At 39.5% G+C, this 23,599-nt stretch overlaps 1 long non-coding RNA gene across 1 annotated transcript; it reads right to left on the reverse strand.

The window, feature by feature from the left end:
- Positions 1–2,042: 2,042 nt before the first annotated feature.
- On the reverse strand, positions 2,043–22,628 carry LOC122669724. Its single transcript, XR_006334071.1, has 3 exons — positions 22,091–22,628; positions 4,130–4,135; positions 2,043–2,053 (listed from the first exon to the last, which is right to left on the reverse strand). It is a non-coding gene; the product is annotated as an uncharacterized LOC122669724 (long non-coding RNA).
- Between the last annotated feature and the right edge of the window lie 971 nt (positions 22,629–23,599).

Genomic DNA, 23,599 nt, shown 5'->3' on the forward strand with positions numbered 1-23,599 from the left:
AACCTAATCTATAGCTCAAATAGGGTAGAAACCCTAGGTTTTCTCAAATAGAATGAGATTAAGAGTTTTAGAGCAAGACATGGAGTGAAATAACTCCACAATAACCAAAGCTAAGAGCTCCAATCGATCTTTGGGTTCCAAGAGAACCCTAGGTCGAATCTCTCCCATTTTTCAAACCCCAAAACCCAAAATAGAAGAAGAGAGGTGGGTTTTAATGGCTTACCTACGCCGAGGAAGTGGTGCTCCACGTTGAGGGCTCCAAGAAGTGATCTTCAAGTCTCCAACCAAGATTCTCCACCCTTCTTCCTCCTTTTCTCCTTCCTTCTTTCTTCTTTCCTTCTTTCTTCTTTTTTCTTTCTCCTTTCTCTCCTCTTTCTCTCCTCCATGATTTAGGTTAGATGGGAGAAGTAAAGAGAAAGAATGCTCCTCCCCCCCTTTTGTCTTATTTATAGAAAGTGACTTGGGTCCCTTAAGTCAAATGGGTCAAGAGCTAAATGGGTTGATCCAAGTTAAATGGGTCATTAAGCCAAATTGGTACTTTAAGTTAAATGGGTCAAGAGGGCTTAATGGGTTGACCCATTAGTTCTATTTGGGTAAGAGAAAGGAATACCCAACCTTGGGTCAAATAGAGTTAGATGGACCCTTAGGTTAAATTGCCACTTAAGCCCATTGGGCCTCTTAAGCTAATGGGCCTGCCCACTAGTTATAATTAGGAAAGAACCTAATTAAAAGATGAGCTCACATGATATGGGTATAATTGCTCTTCACATGTTTTCCCAAAGCAAGTGGGGCCCATAAGTGAATTATTCTCAACTCAACTAAAATAGTCCGGGCGATCCAATCCTTGACCTGTACTTCGAGGGCATCAAGAGAAAGGGTAAATAAATAAAATTAAAGGTTAGCACTTACTATTTTCTTATCATGGTTTGTCCCCCATGACCCCGAATAGTTTCCTCCACAGGTAAACTCGTACTGTGGTCAATAATTTTGTAGTTGGGTTTGACCACCAGTGAGAACAACTCACCAGCATATGTGGCAGTGATAACTACACGTCGTAGGGAAGAAACAATAATTAATTATGATCCGGGGTGCGGGTATAACAAAACCTATATATGACTTCAGAATGTAAAAAGAACATAATTCTTTTCTTGGTTATGAAGATAAGAATTTACAATTACTAAGATTCCAAGTAGTTTCTCATAAAAAAGATCCCAAGTAGATTTAGATTTGTACCTTGAATCCATCGAGGATAAAACATGCATTCAGAAATTTGAAACACAAGACTTTGAAGCATATCCTTCCCCTCCTCCTTTTTGGGTGATAAATCTGAAGAGTTTGTTATTAATCATTTAAACTACTAATCTCATTGAAACTGTGATCTGCATTTGATATCGGTTTGTCATATAGACAAACTCTCTCTCTGTCACATGAATCCGAGAGAGAATTTAAGGCTTTCATTTTTCATAATGCTCTTTCTGATTGCATTTTGAACATTTGGAGTTCAACCCATATATGGTTTTAGAATGTAAGAAATAAAATTTTCTTGGTTATGAAGATACAAATTTTTAATTGCCCAAGAATCCAAGTAGTTTTAGATTCGTAGCTTTGATTCATCGAGAATATTTGAGTCCCTAGTTTAGCTTTCATGGCATTCCTTTGTTGGATCGACGAGTGGAGCTTTGATAGACAGTTAAAAAACCATCTGAAACGTTGCCACAACCTACTTTCGAACAGATCTACAAGGATCTGCTGGATCGGCGAGTGGAGATTCGGCCGACGATAGGAGAGGTATGGTGAAGGTTGAACGGCGGCTGGAGTTTTTGAGTCGACGATAAACTCAGTGCCACCTGCACCAGGGTCAGCAACACCTGCAAACAGACAAACAAAGAAAACAGAAAAGGCGGGGCGATGATGAACCGTGAAAAAAGGGGTGGGTTCGTCGTCGTATTTTAACGGCGGCCTTTCAAAAGCTGATACCTAAAGTTAGAAATTGTAGAGAGATATACATAAACTATGGAGAGAGGAATTCCTAGTGTTTGTTATTGAAGCTAGACTCATTACTTTGTTTAGAATTTCTGTTCAATTAAGATAGACTATATAGTTTCCTAGGCCCGCAAGGAGAATTGAACTCATGACCTCTTATTTGTGAGTTGTTTGTCCTTGCCAATTGAGTAACCCGGCCCCTTGGGTTTGTTATCATGTTAGTTTCTAGTGGTAAACTATTAGCTCGATTGGGAATTTTTTGTTTTTTGTTGGTGGGTAAACCGTACGTATCTCATTTAAAACTACTGCAACTAAAAGAGAAAAAAATAATAGGAAAATTCTGCCAATTCACAAAACTCCACTTATGACTTATGTCTATTGTCTACCCAAACTTTCTCATACAACACTTATTTCTAATTCCCCCAAATAAAGCAAATTGTAACCTCTCCTCTCATGGTTTCTAAAATACTCAGATTATCCTTCAATGACATATTTTCATTATGTTTTTCTACTATACTTTTAAATCTCTCTCCTAAGTACATAATCAGGTGACCTAACTACATTGTATGATGTTTGTTACCCAATTCTTACAAAATTACTTGCTACATTGTAGAATCTCTTTCTTCTCATCATATGCCAAAGCTACAGATACCACATGGCGGAGCAAAGGCATTGCTTGATTATATACAACATTTGTTTGCAATTGCTTCACACGCAGTTGCAGAAAGATGGTGATTAGAAGTAGTCCCAACGCGCGAACCCATTGTGCAATGGGGCTCAAGAAGGTCAGAATCAAGTTTGAGAAGAGCAAGACAACTTTCAGACATAACTTTCAATGAGGTGACTGTTGAGAACCCATCTATAATTAATATTGACGACTTGGAAAGAGTCTGTTCTCGAAATATCATCACCATGGAGCAATTTCATAAATATGTTAGGGTTGCAATATGGTCAGGTTGGGCCGGGCTTTATAAAACCCTAGCCCAACCTTGAGTCACCTTAACTGGGCCTAGGCCCGACCCGACCCTAACTCAAGGCCTAAAAATTCAACCTTGATCCGTCCTTAGGGTCATGCCGGGCTAACCCTAATTGGCCCTGATCATGGAAAGGGGAAAGGAAGATGCATGGGTTGCAATTGTCCGAAGTGAAAATTATCATTTTTATGTAAAATAACACTATAATAAAATATATTATATCACTTATTTTTTCATATATAATCTATTATATAACAAAATGTGGGATAAAATCCATACTGGATCACATATATGTTCCCTTTTCTTAGCTTAAAAAAAATAGCTTGTATTGTAAAGTATAACAGAATGAATAGAAGGTTGAAAATCAAAACAGTGAAAGGTGGTGGATGAACAAGCCTTGATGAAAATCAAGGGTGTGGTTGCAACATAAGCTTCTAAATTCTAAACAGTGATAGGCATAAATTAGATATAAGTTTATAACTAATCTCTAATTAAAAAATATTTTTTCTCCATGAATTGTGTTTCTATCACCACACAGCTTGAGGTCTCCCTCCAAATATTTTGTTTTTACTTCTTGATTAGATATAGGAATAGAAATAATTGAAACTAAACCTAAACAGATAACAAACAATACACAACCCATCTCATATACCAATGAAAACATGGATGAGAATTATATATAAACCATGGCAAGTACAGAGAAGTGGAAGTGCTGAAAAGATTAAAAAGAGGAGGGAATTGTTAGGATTTTCCCAAAATGCGATGAGTGTGGGCTTAATTAATTATCGAGTCGATCATTGATGGGGATCAAGAAATACAAGGGCTGACGTGGCTACTACTATTTTATTGAGATGGACCAGACCGGCTTGGCCCATTGTGGAAGTGGGTTAGGGTTGGTGAGTATTATAAATACTACTGATGAGGGGTCCCTGCAGTTACTATTCTCTTTTCTCTTTTCTCCACAAGAAAGGGAGTTGTGGGAGAGTTTAGAAGGCGGCAGAAGATCCCCATCGTGGATTGCATTCATTCTCTGACAGATCGATGCTACTTATGGAGGCATTCTTATTTGTTCTTCATTAGCATATGTGGGTGCCATGTACACTTTGCTTTCCTTGTTTATTTTGATTCAATCGTGTTCTAGAGATCTGTATGGGGACGAATTCGAGTTTGACAAAACCCTTGCGTGTTCTAACAAGTGGTATCAGAGCCGACCATACGGACCTAGAATCGATTGATTAAGAACCTGGATCAAGTTTTGACGGTGAAAATAGGGATTTTGGCCAGAATTTTGCGAAACCGCACATTTTGGCCGCTGCCTGATTTTTCCACCGGTGAAAGTCAAAAAGTTTTAGATGTGTGAGAAGGGCTCAGAGAGACAATCACGGCGACGTGTGGATCTTCACCGTCGACGGCCGGACGTGCCGGTCGAAGCCCCGAGTGAGATCCACGCTCTGACAAAAAAAAAATAAAAAATCGTAGCGATGCTGACGTCAGCCCTGATGCTTGCGAATCACGTTTGACCCAACCAAAGCTGACCGACCTAGGTCAAACCTAACCCAGACCAGGTCAAAGATTCTCGACCCGGTCAATAGTGACCCGACCCATTTTTTATTCTTTCTTTTGCCCTGGAAAGCCTGGTGGGTGGACCAGTAGTCCGGTTCAGATGAACCGGGTTCGGTCCATTTTGGTTCGGACCGGTCTGGTTCGATCTAAAAAAAGAAGGAAAAATGACTAGAAAAACTTCAAATGGACCGTGTGGGTTCGTTTGGATGAATTTTGAGACGCGGCTTTTTCTAGTGTGTCTATTTTTTCGTGCTCTTCGTTTTGATATGCAATTCGGCATACCTTGAATAAACAGAGACTATGATTTTGATGGTTTTTGTGTTTTTCAGTTGTTTTGGGAACAGAATCAACTGTTTTAGAACGTTTTTAATTGTTCCAGAAGCTGTTTTTCTTGTTTTGGAACGCCGTTTTGATTGGATTCTATTCTGGGATGCCCCATTTTGCTTGAATTTTTCAAGGCCGATGTTTTGGGTATCTTGTTCGAATATTATGTTGATTTTATGGGACCTGTCAATGACGATTGTGTCACCTTCGAGTGACGTATGGGCGAGTAAAGCATCTGATTGGGCTCCGATTGGTCTTGTTTCGTTCGTAATTACAAGACCTACCCACTGGTACCTGGTTTTGGGACGTTTAATAATCCCAGGGACCTGTTTTGGATAATTATGCTACTTTGAGCATATTTGGACTATTTTGGATTGACCATTGCCACATGGACGATGAATGTGCATATCACAACACATTATGGACGATCGATGTGTTTACTTCCACATATATTGCTGCATATCTGGTTGAGGAATTATGAGAGGGTAAAATGATGATCCATCAAAGTAGCCCATTGAATCCTTTTATGGTTCTGTCAAGGCAGCGGAATAGGTGACACTAGCCCAAAGGCGATGTTACCAAAGTTAGACGAGGTGATATGTACATGGATTGGAAGAGATAGTGGTCTAAGGGTTCCAGTTGCTCAAAGGTGCTGGGATTTCTGAAAACTACTGATCTCTTCACGGAAAGGCAGTGTGTCCATCCAAAGATAGTGTACTCAAAGGTTTTGGGTGTTGGAAAACACATTCCTCCATAAACTAATTTTGATGATAACAAACATTAAGATTAATACTAATATTCCAATCTTTAAGCAAACTTCATAGTCAGACGTTGGGAGCATCAAGCATCCAGGAAAGACTTGATCAACGGAGCTCACAACAGAAGAGTTAAGGAAAAGAAGAAATTTGAAGATTGAGGAACATCTTCTAAAGGAAGCCAAGAATTAACAAGACAAAGACTCTCCAAGAAGATTCAAGTGCATTAGAACACATTTCATTACATGTACATATCACATTACACACACATTGCATTCACATGTAAGAGACCCTAGGAGGAACTCATTCCCATGCCCTAGACTCAAGAAACATGGCCATTAAAGTGTTAGACAAAAACCTATGAAGTCCCCAAGCAAGCTGGACCAAAAATCCCCTTGACGGACAATCAAAAATTAGGATAACGTCGTGGTCGACCTACTAAACGTTGGTCGACCTACAGGATATAAAAATACAGACTGTTTCAGAGCTTTGTCGGTTGCAACCGACAGATCTATCGATCGACGGACACTTGTAGGTCGATCCATAGGTCGACCGACAATCGACCTACAGCCCCAAACTTGGGCTTAACGGCTAGTTTTCAACGGCTAGATTTTTGATGGTCGACCGACAACTTTTATAGGTCGACCGACGTCTAAAAATATGACAGTTTTATATCCGTTGGAGAACAAACAAACTCCAACTTTTGGCTTTATAAAACACATCCAAACAAGGAACAAAATACATCTTTTGATAGAAAAAGTGCATAGTATATTTGAGAAAGTACAAAAGTGAGAATTTGTCATTGAGCTAAATTATTCAATTTAAGCTCTTCAAAGAGATATTACCAAGCTCTTAACTCTCCACTCTCTCCAACTCATGCCATCAAGGAGAGTCATCTAGGAGACTCAAGGTGCATCACTCTCATTCATATCATTGAGCACCATCACTCAAAGGGTAAAAGTGTCACTACTCTTTGATAGGTATTTATACCAAGCTTCTATTGTATTTACTTGTTTATGCTTTTGATTTGATAAAGCATTGTTGTATTAATCTAGACTGTACTTAGATTAGTACAAGGACCCTCTCATCCTTAAGAGATTGAAAGGATACTCTTGTCCTGGAACTAAGATTGTAAGGATCCTCTTATCCTGTTAAAAAGAGTTGTAAATGTGTCATTTCCCCACCTATTGTATTGAAAGGGAAATACTAGTGGAATTCTCTCAAGGTTGAGAGGAGTAGATGTAGGCTAAGTTAGCCGAACCACTATAAATCTTGTGCCTCATTTACTTCTGCTTTTTATATTTAATATAAGTGTGCAACCAATCGAAAAAGAGGCAAAATCCACTAGTGGTAACCTATTCACCCCCCTCTAGGTTACCCAACATTGGGATGCGTGGCCTAGGGGTTTTCTTACCGCCCAAAGGTGGAGAAAAATTTTTGAAAGTCATCGACATCTTGCGGTAATTGCAGTGCGATAAATTGTTATTGAGGTGCATAACCTAGGGGTTTCTCTATCACCCAAAGGTGGAGGGAGATTTTCGAAAGTTGTTGCTATCTCGCAGTATTTACGGTACGATAAAGACATGTACCTTTAACCCGAAAGGGCAAGAATGCAGTATTGTAAAGAAGTAGTGTTGATTGATATTTATCATCTTGATTGCATATAACTATGTGTCTGATGTGTTGATGATAAATGTTTAGAACCACTGATTTTATGATGATATGTAGCATGTTTAAATGATGAATGGACACGCGATGGTTAAAGAACATGTTAGTTTGTGTGATATAGAAACCTTTAATGTTATGATGTTTTGTTTCTATATGATTGATGGAAATTATGCTGTTGATGAACGATAACTTATTTTGGTAGAAGAAATAATAAGTGAATAATTATGGTAACTGACGGTTAACCAACGAGCATAATGAACCAAGAACGAATAATCCATCAATAAGAACTGAAATGATGAAAGATTATCAGTTTGTAAACCTATAGGGTATAACCAGCCTTGAGCCATTTGACGGAAGCTACTTCGGTAGCATAGATTGAAAATGTGTTAATAATATGAAAAGATGAAGCCATACACTGAAATAAAACAAGGAATAATGAAAAGAATGAATGAGCGAATTAAAAATCACGAAGAACATAATAAAGAAATTGATGCACTTAACAAACTACGACTATGCCCTTTAAAGAAATTGATATCTAAGTGCACAAAGAAGAAAGAATCTTGAGAATGGTAACTTGACTGAAAACAAAAGAAGTAATCGGTTCGAATAGTTTGACGGTTTTTGATTACTTTGTACCGAGATGTGTGGTTTGAATCTTTATTTCAAACTTGATCGATTTAGTTTGTTTGCTCGATTCTCTTAATCAGTGAGAGTGCTTCTTTACATGATTGTTCTGGTTGTGAATTGAGAGTCCTTATTACATTGATATGCTTGTTGAGTGGGAGGACTTAATATATGTTTCGTTTTGATTGTGATGTTTCTACTCGTTGTGATGAATAGCATCTGCATGCATGCATATGATTGATGTGTTGTAGGCCATTTTGGTCTAAGGATGTTTGATTGGCGACGAGCCAAGTCGTTTGGCTACTTCTAGCCACGGATGTTCAATTGGTGATAAACCAAGTCGTTCGATTACCAACGAATCATGACGATGTTCAAAGGTAATCTATGAGTCATACGATGCTCATGATACGTTCGAGGACCCACAAGGAATGATGATGATATTTATGTGATCACAGACGTGTACGACATTCCTTGTACAAAATCATCTTAAGGCGATTCATATTAGTAAGTAAATCCTTGTTTGTAGCTGATAGAAAGTGATATGCCGTATGTTGAGGTGTATTTTCTGTTGTTGCTCGACATTGATATATTTGCTAACTGGATCAAGGTTTAGTAGCATTAGTGTTGTATTGAGATCCCATGGCCATATCTGATAATGATGACTTTATAATTAATTTAGCCCAAGTGGGAGATTGTTAGGATTTTCCCAAAATACGACGAGTATGGGCTTAATTAATTATCGGGTCGATCATTGATGGAGATCAAGAAATACAAGGGCTGACGTGGCTGCTACTATTTTATTGAGATGGATCAGACCGGCGTGGCCCATTGTGGAAGTGGATTAGGGTTGGTGAGTATTATAAATACTACTGATGAGGGGTCCCTGCAGTCACTATTCTCTTTTCTCTTTTCTCCACAAGAAAGGGAGTTGTGGGAGAGTTTAGGAGGCGGCAGAAGATCCCCATCGCGAATTGCATTCATTCTTTGACAGATCGATGCTACTTATGGAGGCATTCTTATTTGTTCTTCATCAGCATACGTGGGTGCCAGGTACACTTTGCTTTCCCTATTTATTTTGATTCAATAGTGTTCTAGAGATCTGTATGGGGACAGATTCGGGTTTGAAAAAACCCTTGCGTGTTCTAACAGAATAACACCATGGCTGTGAGAGTGAGCAACCTCTTTGCACCATTTGATACAGAAGCCTTTGAAATATGGCAGGAAAGAGAAGGTTGCAGAGAAAAATTATAGTAATCATAAACTTCTAATGTTGTCCGCTGGGTGCAGGATGAAGATTAAGAAAAAGGAAAAAGGGGAGGAAAAATGAACAGAGATTTTTTGCAGAAAAAGGGCAACAGGGTCCAACCAGTTGGGGCGATGTATCTCTGCTACAAGGGAAGATACTTGGGGTGAGATGTGTATAGGAGGGTGGTGTCGTTTTGCAGCGCAGAATAGGGCTTTGGTCGTTTGGAGTGAGGAATATTTGCCCTTCCTATTAACCGACTATTCACTGAAAAAACCGTAACGTAAAAGCCCATTGATTTATTTGATTAATTCCTCAACTAATTATCCGCAAATTAAAGAGCGCTTACACTGCTTGACAGCGCCTCAGGGAATATAAGGTTTTCATTTGAGCTGACTTTGTTTGACTAACCCGTTGAAATCATTCATTCATTCAAAATGAATAAACCACAAACTAATCTAAACATTCTTTCAAAATATAGGCACCATTTCGCCCAAGAGAAGGGCTCCCCCTCAAGCCCTGTGGGCACGGACCTCAAGTAGACTGACCAGGTTGCCGACCTTACCCCAGTCTCCTCCTCATCCCATCCAGCAATTTTCTACCATGAGTTCAGAAGAACCACCCCCGGTTGTTACCCAGTTATAAGCAGAAATGAAGGAATTGAAAAAGATGATGGCAGACCTCACTCTGTTAGTCCAAACAGAACCAATTGCAAACAACTCCTAGCAAGTCCTTAGGAAATATGCCTAGTGCTTCACAAGCTGTTATAGAAGACGAGGTCTCCTTCCTGCCATGTTCGGCGTAGATTCCCTTCCCCAACAATAGACGAGAAGAAAAAGTAGGGTGACTACTAGGGTTGTGGCTCTTTAAGATTTTTTTTCTAGGTTAGTAGGCGCTTTTCAGAGTTGTAAGTTGCTTTTATCACTTACAGGTGTTTTTTTTTAATTTTTGGGTAAAAACTTAGGGAAAAAGTTCTCTGTCCGGGAGTGTGGCCTACGCCAGCACTCCCATGAGTCTATCTCTCTCCTCCCCATGTGAAAAGACACCTCTACCCCCTTGTTTTAAGGAGGAGAGAGATAGACACATGGGAGTGTTGGCGTAGGCCACACACTCCCGTACAGAAAACTGCTTCCCAAACTTATTTATAGTTTTAGTCATACATTGAAAGTGGATAAAAAGTGAGAGAAGTATATAGATAGATTTAGTCTCTTTCCTCCCATGTTCCATGTAAATTCCGCGTAGAATCCCTTCCCTTATAATTGACTAGAAGAACAAGTGACCAGTAGGTTTGACGAATTGGTAAGTTGCTTTTATCACTTCTTTATAAGTGAACCTTTCACCCAAAGTTTTTTATCGTCTGTTTGAAGCTCTTCTCTCTTTCTTTTCTTTTTTCTTTTTTATTTTGATAAAAGTGTAATCACACAAACCACACACTAATCCCAAAGTTTTTGTATCGTCCTTGTCTGCAAGAATCAGTGATTTACGAGCACAAAGTTCATCGGTAAGTATTCCATCTCTTGTTGTACAAAGTGTTTCCTAATTGACTGTTGATCTAACTTCATTTTACAATCAGCAAAGGATATCTTTTTTTTTTTTTTTTTTGGAGATAGGAGGGGTATCTGACTTTAGGCCGACTAAATCCCCCCTGGGCTTGTACATGATCCCCGCGCCACGCACGAACTGGGAGCTTCTGGGCCCTAGTGAGCCTCAGGCGGGTGGCCCCAAGAAATTATGTAGCGGCGAAGGTTTGATCACGAGACCTCGCTTCCTGAGGCGGAGTCTCATGTCTCCTCCAAGCCAGCTACGCTAACCCCTTGGGGTTAAGCAAAGGATATCTTCTTTGTTTCTTTTTTGGGTAAATTACACATCACCCGGTGATTTTCATACAAAACTCAGATCATCCTCCGATTTTTGAAAAAACTCAAATCACCCCTTCTACAGTAACGGTGTTAGTCAGCTGTTAGTTATTGATGTGAAAGGACTATTTTACCCTTGTACTAAAACATTAGAATTAAATTTAATAATACTACCCTTCCTTCATCTTCAAATTGCAGCCTAGAATATTAATTACTCGAAACTGGGGGAGAAGACAAACAACTTCTCAAGAGATTAAAATTTCTCAGAGAACATTAGGGTTTCAAAAAAACAAATTAAGATTAACACTCCTATACCAAAAGCCGCTGCCGATTTCCCAAAAAAAATATTCAGAAAAAACAGCAATTATCTGCAAGATTAGGATTGTCGAGAAGTTAGGGGTCTCTAGTTTCAACAAAAAAAAAAACGAGAGTTTTACTACATATTAAGGTTTTCAAAGCAGGATAAGGGACAATATAACAAAGATATAGATTAGAGAAACTCGCAATCTCTCGTCACTGCTCGATGATTTCGCAAAGAAATCAGAGTTCTGCAGCTGGTTCAGAGTTTTCGGAACAAATTAATTCGAGAAAACTCAGAGAATTCTAGGGTGGGTTTCTCCCCCAAAAACAAAATCGAAAGAAAAATAGGGGGAGGAAAAATGTTGGAACAAGAGAGAGATCGATGCGATGATGTGAGGAAAATGGAAACTGATACAGAAACACTGCCAAGGCTCTCGAATGAACTGGGAAACAAAAATCTTGTCGTCGTTCTTCCTGTCGATTTGCTTTAGCAGCTTCAATCCCTGCAAAAAGTGGATCTCAAATTGAAATTCGTGAATGGAACCAAATCCCTAAAATCTTTCACATATGTCATCCCCCCCAATCTACCAAATATTCCTATTGGTTTTTTCACAAACAAAATGGATTGGGTTACCTCTCTCTCTCATACGCAGGGTTAAGGTTACATATAGATTATTGACACCGTTACCATTAGATTGTACTTGGGTGATGAGTCTATCTCTCTTTTCCCCATATGAAAAGACACCTATGCCTCCTTGTTTGGAGGAGGAGAGAGATAGAGACATGGGAGTACTGGCCGTTGTAGGCCATATATATAGGAAAAGACTCTGGTGTACCATAAATCAACGCCATCTATACCTCTCTCTCTCTCTCTCTCTCTCTCTCTCTCTCTCTCTCTCTCTCTCTCTCTCTCTCTCTCTCTCGTCCTATTTTGAAATGACCCCCTTGCACCTCCTGTATGATGCTGTCTCATGCCCCTCTTGTATGATGTTCCCTCCCATGCCCCATTGGTACCGCCTACTAGCTTACCGCACATGAGCGGTGTGTCTATCTCTTTCCCTACATGTGTGTTAAACTTTGCTAACGAGTTTAGTTGTTATCTTTGTGGGGACTTTTGCTATTTATTGTTGCTTTTGTTTCTCTTTAGATTTTTTTTTTTTTAAACTCTAGATTTTTCTCCATGCTGAGCTATAGCTATACGTACAATGATGATCTTCTAGTTTTATAAGATTATTATTGATCATCATCATCATCTATATTAATTGCTCATGATATAAACTATCATTAGTTGGAAAGAAAGAAAGAACGATAAGGATCGGAGCTGGGTGCACTCAATGGCGAATGCGACTACTAGTTGTTTGAGTGAAGATTCTACAATAGATGATTGCCAACTGAACAACAATAATGAAGAAATTAGGATATTGGTGGAGTCCATGGAGTTGAAACTGAAAAAGGTGGTCAGTTCCTTGATGCAATCCGATTATGATATAGTCCGAGTTCCCGAGAAGCTTCACAAGGTAAAGCCAGAAGCCTACACACCCCATTCAGTCTCAATTGGGCCTTTGCACTATAACGACCAACACTTACGGACGACAATGGAAATACATAAGTTGCGCTATTTAAATAATCTCCTTCTAAATAATAAAGTATCCCGTGGGAAAACCTTAGATGTTTAATTACGTTAAAGCTGTGAGTGATTTGGAAGAAAAAGCTCGGAAATGTTACTCATCATCAGAAACCACCACAAGCATCGGAAAACGTGAGTTTGTGGAGGTGATGGTGATGGACAGGGATTTCTTTATTCTTGGGTTCTTCGGGATCATTGAATTTAGTGAGAAGGATCATTTCGGTTCTAGTTCTTCACGGGGTTGGGCAATTATGGATGACCTTATTAAGCTTGAAAATCAGCTTCCCTTCTTTATTCTTGAGCATGTATTTGGGCTAATTTTGGATGGTTGTACACCATTAATGCCCCCAGGGCTTCACCTTAAGTCATTATAGCTATTGGGTCCTCTTACATTGGTGTGAAAAAGGGCTCCATGGCCCAACCGTTGATAGCTTAATTTGAACAAATATTATCAAAATTACCATTGCCAGAGGGTGGTGGACCACCAAAGCATTTTCTTCATCTTTTACATATTTGTCCATCATCTCTGATAACGATGATGAGGAACCATCATGATAAAGAGTATTTGTCACTTAGGTATTGCGCCTCGGAACTCTGGAGTTCTGGTGTCAAGTTTCAGAATAAGAAGAAGGAGAAGTCATCATCGTCGTCGTCTTCGCCTTCGCCTTCTGATGAGGACTCTCGGCCTCCAAAGACATCATCATCTTTATTTGACATATATAGACTTTGATATGAAAAAGGGTGTGTTGACAATCCCAACTATCAATATCGACGATTCGACAGAAATCATCCTTAGAAACCTCATGGCCTTAACTTCGAGCAAGGTCAACACAAAAATGAACGTTATTTCACAGCCTATGCAGATTTCATAAATGGATGGCCTCATTAACACTTCCAAGGATCGATGTCGAGTTGCTAGTGCATAAAGGAATTATTATTAACCGCATCGATCGGCAGCCCTGAAGATGTGGTGACCTTATTTAACAACATTACCAAAAATGTTTTTGTCGGGGATCCTTGTTTCTATTGTGTTATCAAGGATTTGGAGGATTATCACAATAAAACATGGCATAAATGGAAGACAAATTTGAGGCCAGGCACAACTATTTCAACACCCCATGGGCATCAATTTCAGTCGCTGCTGCAGTGCTCCTCATCTTCTTGACCATAATCCAGACTGTTTGTTCCTTCTTACAATTAAAATATCATTGATCAATCTCTCTCTCTCTCTCTCTCTCTCTCTCTCTCGCTTTTCCTTTTTAAGATAGGCTGTAAATGTAGTACTATTGTTTATCATAAATAATTCCGGCCTAGTGTTTGTTATTGAAGACTCATTACTTGGTTTAGGATTTCTGTTTAATTAAGATAGACTATATAGTTTCCTAGGCCCCAATTAAGGAGAGTTGAACTCATGACCCCTTATTTGTGAGGTGTTTGTCCTTGCCAATTAAGCAACCCGCCCGGCCCCTTGGGTTTGTTATCATGTTAGTTTCAAGCGATAAACTATTAGCTCGATTGAGAATTTTCTGTTTTTTGTTGGTACGTATCTCATTTAAAACTACTGCAATTAAAAGAGAAAAAAATAAAAGGAAAATTCTGTCCAATCCACAAAACTCCACTTATCACTTATGTTTATTGTCTACCCAAACTTTCTCATACAACACTTATTTCTAATTCCCCCAAATAAAGCAAATTCTAACCTCTCCTCTCATGGTTTTCTAAAATACTCAGATTATCCTTCAATGACATATTTTCATTATGTTTTTCTACTACACTTTTAAATCTCTCGATCTCCTAAGTACATAATCGATCAGGTGACCTAACTACATTGTAAGATGTTTGTTACCCAATTCTTACAAAATTACTTGCTACAATTATAGAATCTCTTTCTTCTCATCATATGCCAAAGCTACAGATACCACACGGCGGAGCAAAGGCATTGCTTGACTATAAACAACATTTGCTTGCAATTGCTTCACACGCAGTTGCAGAAAGATGATGATCAGAAGTAGTCCCAGCGCGCGAACCCATTGTGCAATGGAGCTCAAGAAGGTCACAATCAAGTTTGAGAAGAGCAAGACAACTTTCAACGAGGTGACTGTTGAGAACCCATCTATGTTAACTAATATTGACGACTTGAAAGAGTCTGATATGCTCCCAAATATCATCACCGTGGAGCAATCTCATAATATGATGTTAAATATTGATGGGGGGAAAAAGTGTTATGTGTTATCTTATTGATGGAAAAAAGTGTAGCTTGTTGTAGGTGACAGCCATACATGACTTTCACGTGAAATGGTTCAAATGATTTTTGGTGTTGTGGGTGCAAACCATGTTTCATGTGATATGGATGAAATGGTTTTTTGTGTTGTTGTGTCAATCATATATGATTTTTAGGTGTCATGATTAGAATAGATTTTGGTATTAGAGGTATCAGCCAGAATTTCTCCCCCACCCCCCCCTCTGTGAGTGTGAAATTATGGAAGGTTTATTCATTCAACTGTAAGAATATTGAGATTACAAGCTGGGTGCAATTATATAGCACCAAGGGTAGGAAAGATAAAGAAAGAATGAAATAGGAAACTATCTCATATCACATGTGATAATAGAAGATTATGATTTACTAGACTTCTTTAACTGCATGAGATAAAGATAGGAACAAATAATATAAAGATAGAAACAAATTAGAATGAGATAAAAATATCGATGGAAGCCAATCTCTTTCAGTAGATTCTGCTATTACTCCCTCTCAAGTTGGAGCATGAAGATTGTGAATACCCAACTTGGAAATGAGAAATAGAAATTGATCATGACCAAGGACCTTAGTGAAAATGTTGGCCAGTTGTAGACGAGAAGAGACATGGAAAGTGGCCAAGCAACCCGATTGGATCCGTTCTCGGACTAGGTAACAATCAATTTCGATGTGCTTTGTCCGTTCATGGAAAACGAGATTGGCAGTGATGTGGAGAGCGGCCTGATTGTCATAGAAGAGGTGCATAGGTGCTGTCGAAGAGATGCCCAAGTCCTTGAGGACCATACGTAACCAGACAAGTTCACACGTAGCCACTGCCTTAGACCGGTATTCGGCCTCGGCTGATGACCGAGAAACGGTAGCTTGCTTCTTGGACTTCCAAGACAAAGGGCTGGTGCCCAAGAATGTGATGTACCCAGAAATGGAGAGACGAGTGGAGGGACATGCAGCCCAATCAGAGTCGGAGTAGGCAATGAGGATGAGAGCACTATGGATGGAGAAAAAAATGCTAGAACCAGGCGAGCCTTTGAGATAACGAACCAACCGTAGAGCAGCATCCCAATGGGGCTAGCGAAGGGCATGCATAAATTGGCTCAACGAGTTCACAACATACGTTATGTCTGGTCGTGTAATGGTTAAGTAAATTAGGCGGCCAATTAACTGACGATAAGAAGACGAATCATCCAAAGGTGTGCTTGAATCGATAGCCAACCGGTAGTGTTGTTCCATTGGAAACATCACAGGGCACCAAGAAGTCCCACTTCATTTAATATTTCTAGAGCATACTTCTGTTGATTGATAAAAATACCAGTTGCATTACGAGCCACCTCAATACAGAGAAAGAATTTTAGGGGACCCAAATCCTTAAGATGAAATCGGTTGTTGAGGAAGGTGATCAATGTCTGAATGGCAACAAGATCTGTACCACCAACGATAATGTCATCGACATAGATAATCAACAGGTGTCGACTTGACAAATAGGGATAATCAGCCCGAGATTGCTGGAACCCAGCAGTTAAGAGGGAGGCTGTGAGAGTGGCAAACTAGTTGCGGGAAGCTTGCTTGAGGCCGTATAGTGATTTTTGCAATTTGCAAAAACGAGTCTCCCCATGTTTTCCATAACCCAGGGGCAGGTGCATTTAAACATGTTCATGAATATCACCGTGTAAAAAAGCATTATTAACATCTAGCTTATGTAAATGCCATCCTTTAACTGCTGCAACGGTTAACAGACTGTGAACGGTGACGAGCTTTGCAATGGAAACAAATGTGTCAGTATAGTCCAACCATTCCTGTTGAGTATACCCTTTGGCCACAAGGCGCACCTTGTAGCATTCAATGGAACCATCAGCATGCCGTTTGACTTTAAAAATCCACTTGCGACGGGGAGAGAAAAAGGGAAGCATACAATGCGGCATTGGTTAGCAACTGATGCAGGACAGCAGTAATGAACGGTTGAGATACTTTTCATCCAATCTAATGGTTAATTTAAATGTACGGGTGAGATTTTATGACACACCTCTCGTAGAATAAATTCCCTTCCTCAATTATTGCTGAGAAAAATGGGAACAGACTTGTGGTCTACTGTAGATTTCATTCTTTAATTATTGTCGAGAAAATGGCTAAGAGACTTGTGGTCTACGGTAGGTTCCCTTCCTTAATTATTGCCAAGAAAAATGGCTAAGAGATGTTTTTTTTTTTTTGGTAATAATGGCTAAGAGGCTTGTGGTCTACGTTGATGGGCTTTTCAGGGTGGTCCGTTGCTCTTTTTTTTTGGGGTAGGAGTCCGTTGCTTTTATAACTATTAGGGAAAATTTCATAGACACCTCCTAAAAGTATCCAATATCTCAGAAATTTATCATACTTGGTCAAAATATCACAGACACCCCCTATTTTTATGAATTTGTTTCAATTTAGTCCAGTCCGTTAGTCTCTGCAGTTAAGTGTCTGTTAATTTTTTTTTAAATGACAAAATTACCCTTACCACAGTGAAATCCCTATAATACCCTTAATGATGAATTAATGATGTTAGAAGTTAGTTTTAAAACAAAAAGACAATTTTGCCCTTGTTTTTATTTAATACTTTTTATTTAATTCCTTTTTTCTCCCCTTCTTCTTCTCCTTCTTCTCCTTCTGCTGTTTCTTCCGCCGCCACCACCATCGCCACCACCACCACCGCCACCCCCTCCAGCCCTCCTTCTCTTGCTCCCCTGCAACCCTGCCACCACCCTCTCCAGTCTCCCCCGCCAGACCATGCTCTCGGCAATCCAACCCCATAAAAATCCTAACTCTACAAATTAAAACCCTAACCGTATTCGGTGCGGTTGCTCTGCACAATTTCATCGTGGGAATCAGATATGATGGAGACAATGGCGAGCGAAATCCTTGGTTTTCATGGAATCAAGAAGCCTGAGTTTATTGGTAGGAGCCGCTGGGACGATCGGAGTCTTACAAAGGATCAGGTGCAGTATGCTTGTGTGGATTCTTATCTTTCTTTTGAAATTGGAAAGAAACTAAAAGCTTGGAATTACCATCCTTGAACTACTAGATATTGCTTTTTTTTGGGGGGGGGGGGGGGTTCTATGATTTTGGATGTTCTCTTTTTGGATTCTTGATGGGATGGATGATAAGGGGATTCTGAATCTGCTGGATCTTAAACTCTTCCAAAGGAATCTTGTTTCGTTGGTCTTTTTGTATTTTGAATGACTGTTCCAAGGATTCGAAATGATGAACTCTACCTTGCATAGTTTTAGAATGTGAGATCTGTAATCTGAATCATACTCATAGAATGCCCAGTTTTAGAGATTTTTCTGAGTTTTCAGTTTCTATTGTAGAAAGTTTATCTTGTTTTGATGATTGAAGATGGATAATTAATTAATCTATCTCCACTTTCATATCCAAGAACTTGATTCACCATGAGAGAAACTTATATATAGTTCCGTCCCTTCGCATCAACTTCTACTTCTTTTCTTCTTCTTTCTCGTATCTCTCCCATTAACCACTGATTAGTGATTACGGCCGCCACCGCCTACCACAGAACCCAGCGCACACAAAAGGAGGGAAAAAAAAAAGGCGTCAGTGCAGCGTCGCAGGGCCGTTCAGTGCGCAGAAGTGTTGTAAGAGAGAGAGAAGGCAGGGAGAAAGAAAAACAAAGTGAGATAGTCTGGGATGCAGGTCCATCTCAGAAGTAATTGAGGAGGAGCAGGGATATGTTTCCATCGGGGTTGCAGAGGAAGAGCAGGGCGAGGTTTCGATTTCGACGACTTTCAAGAAAATCTAAGGAGGATCGGCTCTTGGTTTTCTCTAGCTCAGGGAAATCCATCCCTGTTTCAGACTTTTTTCTCCTTGCTGCAGGTAATGGTCACCGTAGCCGGAGCGGGTGATGGTCGTCGGAGCCGCAGCCATAGAGGAAAGATGGAATGATAGTTTTGTCCTTTTATTTAAATAACAAAGGGGTAAAATGGCTATTTAGGGAAGAAGATGAAATGACAGTTTTATCCTTTTATTTAAATAACTAAGGGGTAAAATGGATATTTCACCTTTGGGTACTAACTGTGCTTAACGTTTGGGGTGTCTATGATATTTTGATCAAGTATAATGAGTTTCTGAGATATTGGATACTTTTAGAGGAATGTCTGTGAAATTTTCCCTAACTATTATTATGTTAAAAGGCAAAGTTCCTTCAAGGTAAAGTTTTTGTGTCGACTACTTTTTTGTTTTTTGGTAATAAGTGTAGACCACTTTTGAGTTGTCCGTTGTTTTATAACTTTTATTATTTAAAGGTAAAGTTCCTTCAAAAGTGAGAGTTGTCCGTTGCTTTTATAACTTTTACTATTTTAAAGGTAAAGTTCCAAGTTCCTTCAAAAGCTTTTTTGTATAGATTACTTTTTATTTTTTGTTTTTGGAAAATTTCACCGACATCCGCTGTAAGTATTCACTATGTCATGGACTTTCCAAACTTGGTCAAAATGGCAATCTTCTCTCCTCTGACGTTAAACTAGTACCCAAAAGATGAAATATCCATTTTACCCCTTAATTATTTAAATAAAAAAACCGTCATTTCATCTTGTTCCCTCTTCTTACCGTTTCGGAGAGGTGTTGCAAATCCATTTTGAGCGACCATCACCTGTTCCGACTCCGGCGACCATGACGAACGGCAATTTTAACTCCGGCGACCAAGTTGAGGGTGACATGTTCGTCAGCATCCCAAAGGCCGATGCCGTCTTCATGAAATGGATCTGCCATGACTGGAGCGACAACCACTGCTTGAAATTCCTGAGGAAATGCTACGAAGCACTGCCCGATGATGGCAAGGTCATGGTGGTAGAGTGCATCCTTCCCTCCACCCCGGAGACCACTCGTGCTGCGCAGAGCGTCATCCACATCGATCGATTGCATCATGCTGGCTCACAACCATGGGGGCAAAGAGAGGACCCAGAAAGAAGGGAAAAGAGGGAGAAATGAAGAAGGGAAGGAAAACCAGAACTTTCTTTTGCTTTCTATACGGTGCAGAGTATTGCTGTGTCTGCATTTTTATAAACTCACTGGATCACCTTCTTTAAACCATCCCTTCTATCGGTTAGTTGGTTCTCTTGATCGATCTTCTTCATCGTCAAATTATGTTCGACTCTGTTTTTACCTAGGAAATGAATGATCCTAAATTTGCTTACCCATATCCCACCCAAGGTACCTTTTTTCTATTTTTTTACGGAAAGTTCACTTGGCTTCTGCAAGTGATCTGGGTGAGGATAATGAGTTTTCTTCATCTATAGTAACCAAACCATTAAATTTGTTGCAGGTTATTACCAAGGGCCCCCTGTAATGGCTCCTCCCCAATATGCAGCTCCACCACCAATGGCAGAACGAGGATGCCTCGAAGCATGGCGGGGATATGTGGGAGGGTGGGGTTGCATAGGAGGGATGGGGCAGTATGAGAGAGAGAGAGAAAAGGGAGGATATGCGGGGGGGGTGGCGATGTGGGGAAAGTTGCGTAGTGCGGGAGAGAAGCTTACCGCAAGGAGCAGATGACTTGCAGGTTTTTCTAACGGAGAAGATGAACAGTAATTGTGTTTGTGAAAGATTGTTATAATGGACATTTCAAGATGGAAGAGGGAAGTGTGTTTCAGTTTCTGCATTTAGATGTAAGGGTATTATAGGGAGTTCACCATGTGGTAAGGGTAATTTTGCCATTATAAAAGAATTAACAGCAACTTAACTACACAGTGGTCTAAGTTGAAATAAAAATGAAAAGTAAGAGTAGTCTGTGATATTTTTCTAAAATTTGGTATGTTCATGATATTTCATACACTTACAGGGGGTGTCCGTGAAAATTTCCCCTTTTTTTTTTTTAAGTAATAAGTAACGAGCACTTGAGAGTTTTCCGTTGCTTTTATAACTTTTATCATTTTAAAGATAAAGTTCCTTTAGTATCGATCACTTTTTTTTTGGTAATAAGTATCGACCACTTGAGAGTTGAGAGTTGAGAGTTGAGAGTTGAGAGTTGAGAGGCTTTCCTTGTAAACAAGAATTGGTGATTTTCCAGCACAAAGAGCATTGGTAAGCATTTCATCTCTCGTTGCTCCATGTTAGAAAGAACTTCATTTTGTTTTCCTTTTCTTTTTCTTTAACTTTTCTAATTGAATATTGATCTAACTTCTTTTTAACATATGGATACTAAAACTGAACTTGTGTATTAATGGTGAAGGAGTATTTGTGTTTCTTTCCCTTACCCCCTCTGTTTTTTTTTCCTCCCTTTAAATAAATATCTTTATCTTCAATTCAATCCCTAAAATCTCTCATATGTCTCCCCAATCTATCAAATATTCTTATTGGTTTTCTCACAAACAAAATGGATTGGGTTACCTCTCTCTCTGTCTCTCTCAGATGTAGGGTTAAGATTACTTGATAGATTACCCAACTGTGTTGGCCAAAAATCGTGCCATTAGATTGCACCTTTTAATAATGAGTTGAATCCGGGACATGTGGCTCAATTTTATCAGTTTGATTGGTTTCTCTTGGTCAAAATATCAACCTTCCCCCCTTGACGTTAAAGGCCGTTAAGCACAATTAGCACTTAAAATTGAAATATCCATTTTACCCTCTTAGTTATTTAAATAAAAATAAATAAATAAATGACACCAGATACCTTATCTTTTGACATTTGTAACACATGTACCCTTATTCTTCTTCTTCTTCTTCTTCTTCTTCTTATTCTTCTTTTTCGTGCAACACCACCACCACCGTCCCCCCTACCTGCTGCAACCCAACCTAGTTTAACAGAGCCACCACCAGTTTCCAGTTTGACAGAATCAACCACCAACGCAGTGATGAGCAACACCGATTACAGGTTCCAGTCGTCAACAACGACGAACCACGTTGGCTGCGTGGCAATCCCACCGGCCTTCAAAACCCTTCTTCCTACAGCATCCTCGCTGTTCAAGCTAGATGAACCCACGAGTTATCATTTAATGGAGCAGCAGAAGCTATACCATCATTATTTGGGACTGTGAGATCTGATGCAGGTTCCGCCACTAGCTGATTCAGTCCCAACTCTTTAGTGCCAAAAGCCCGCACACCTTCAACCACTCTTCATCTTTCGAAGCCCATGGATACAAGTTCTTCGATAGCAGCATCTACTACTTGTCTCGGTCTTTTATTCTTCTTTAACTCAATGTATGTAGTGCTCTATTATGATATGATAGATTTTGTTTCTGGATTTGTCAATCCACCCAGGACTTTGTTGAAGTCATTTGTCATTTCTTCTAAGGGCTTCTGCAGCCAATTTAAGTTCTTCATAAATCCCATGGAGACCAATTCCTTCAATATCTGCAGATCCACAGCTTTCTTTAAAGGTGTCATTCCATACCGCTTCAGTTCCATGATTTCCTTCTTTCGTTGAATATCTTCCTCAGGCCTTTGTGACTTTTTTTCTCCTCTCCTCATCAATAAAATCAACAGCAAGATGAGAAGTTTGTAGACCAATACCGCTCTCCGGACTAACTTCAAGCCCTAATTATTAGATACCGAAGAAGATAACATCAAACCCATCTTCTTGAACACACGTTCTAAGGCAGAGAGTTCCATTTTAACCCCATTTCGATTGCAGGTGGAGAAATTCTCTGTTCTTGCTTCTTTCCCCTTCAGCCCAGCGAAGACGATGTGGAGAGAGAATGGTGTTTGTATTTGGGGTTTTACCCTTAAGGGTATTATGGGAAGTTCATCCTTTGGTAAGGGTAATTTCGCCATTATAAAAGAGTTAACAGTCACTTAACTGCACACACCTAACGAAGTAGATTAAGTAGAAATAAAATCATAAAGTAATGGGTGTCTGTGATAATTTTTCAAAGTTTGGCAAATCCGTGACATATAGAATACTTAGAGGGGGTGTCTGTGAAATTTTCTCAATATGTGCCCCTCAACTAAAAACAATGCATTCTATTCACGGACAAATAAAGTCCGGTTACAGATTCTGTATGTAACCTTCTTGGTTACAAACAGAGATATATATATATAGAGAGAGAGGTCTATCTCTCTCTCTTCCTATTTTGAAATGACCCCCTTGCCCCTCTTGTATAATGCTCGGTCTCTTGCCTCATTGGTACCGCCAGCTAGCTTACTACACATTGGCGGTGTGCCTATCCCTTTCCGTATATGTGTGTTAAACTTTGCTAATGAGTTTAATTGTTATATTGGTGGGGACTTTTGCTATTTATTGTTGCTTATTTGTTTCCCTTTAGATTGTATTTTGTTTTTTTCTTTAAACTCCAGATTTTTCTGTGGTTCTGAGCTATATAGCTATAATGATCTTCTAGTTTTATGAGACTATTATTGATCATCCTCATCTATATTAATTAATTGCTCATGATATTGACTATTATTAATTAGTTGGAAAGAAAGAAAGAACGATAAGGATCGAAGCTGCGTGCACTCA

This window comes from Telopea speciosissima, chromosome 7, assembly GCF_018873765.1.
Source record: "Telopea speciosissima isolate NSW1024214 ecotype Mountain lineage chromosome 7, Tspe_v1, whole genome shotgun sequence".
Classification (NCBI taxonomy): Eukaryota; Viridiplantae; Streptophyta; class Magnoliopsida; order Proteales; family Proteaceae; genus Telopea; species Telopea speciosissima.